This window comes from Chenopodium quinoa, unplaced genomic scaffold (genome assembly GCF_001683475.1).
Source record: "Chenopodium quinoa cultivar QQ74 unplaced genomic scaffold, ASM168347v1, whole genome shotgun sequence".
Lineage (NCBI taxonomy): Eukaryota > Viridiplantae > Streptophyta > Magnoliopsida > Caryophyllales > Amaranthaceae > Chenopodium > Chenopodium quinoa.
In genome coordinates this window covers 47,130-48,792 of record NW_018742679.1, presented here as the reverse complement: position 1 = coordinate 48,792, position 1,663 = coordinate 47,130, and positions in this window count along the sequence as shown.

The window sequence follows — 1,663 nt, the reverse complement described above, 5'->3', positions numbered from 1 at the left end:
TCAAATGAAAGTCAAACACATTCAAACAAAGCTAATTGAATCAAATGAAAGTCAAGCACATTCAAACAAAGCTATTTTAATCGAATAAAAGTCAATTACATTCTACAAAGCTAATTGAATCAAATGAAAGTCAAACACATTCAAACAAAGCTATTTGAATCAAATGAAAGTCAAACACATTCAAACAAAGCTATTTGAATCAAATGAGAGTCAAATACATTCAAACAAAGCTAATTAAATCAAATAAAAGTCTAATACATTCTACAAAGCTAATTGAATTAAATTAAAGTCAAACACATTCAAACAAAGCTAATTGAATCAAATGAAAGTCAAACACATTCAAACAAAGATTTCGAATCAAATGAAAGTCAAATACATTCTACAAAGCTAATTGAATCAAATGAAAGTCAAACACATTCAAATATAGCTAATTAAATCAAATGAAAGTCAAACACATTCAAACAAAGATTTCGAATCAAATGAAAGTCAAATACATTCTACAAAGCTAATTGAATCAAATGAAAGTCAAACACATTCAAATAAAGCTATTTGAATCAAATGAAAGTCAAATACATTCTACAAAGCTAATTGAATCAAATGAAAGTCAAACACATTCAAACAAAAACTATTTTAATTAAATGAATGTCAAATACATTCTACAAAGCTAATTGAATTAAATGAAAGTCAAACACATTCAAACAAAGCTATTTGAAGAAAATGAAAGTCAAATACATTCTACAAAGCAAATTGAAACAAATGAAAGTCAAACACAGTCAAACAAAGTTATTTGACTCAAATGAAAGTCAAATACATTCTACAAAGCTAATTGAATCAAATGAAAGTCACACACATTCAAACAAAGCTATTTGAATCAAATGTAAGTCAAATACATTCTACAAAGCTAATTGTATCAAATGAAAGTCAAACGCAATCAAATATAGCTATTTGAGTCAAATGAAAGTCAAACACATTCAAACAAAGTTGTTTAAATTAAATTAAAGTGAAATGTATGCTACCAAGCTAATTGAATCAAATGAAAGTTAAACGCATTCAAACAAAGCTATTTGAATCAAATGAGAGTTAAATACATTCTACAAAACTAATTGAATCAAATGAAAGTCAAACACATTCCAACAAAGCTAATTGAATCAAATGAAAGTCAAATACATTCAACAAAGCTAATTGAATCAAATGAAAGTCAAACACATTCAAACAAAGCTAATTGAATCAAATGAAAGTCAAGCACATTCAAACAAAGCTATTTTAATCAAATTAAAGTCAAATACATTCTACAAAGCTAATTGAATCAAATGAAAGTCAAACACATTCAAATATAGCTAATTAAATCAAATGAAAGTCAAACACATTCAAACAAAGATTTCGAATCAAATGAAAGTCAAATACATTCTACAAAGCTAATTGAATCAAATGAAAGTCAAACACATTCAAATAAAGCTATTTGAATCAAATGAAAGTCAAATACATTCTACAAAGCTAATTGAATCAAATGAAAGTCAAACACATTCAAACAAAACTATTTTAATTAAATGAATGTCAAATACATTCTACAAAGCTAATTGAATTAAATGAAAGTCAAACACATTCAAACAAAGCTATTTGAAGAAAATGAAAGTCAAATACATTCTACAAAGCAAATTGAAAC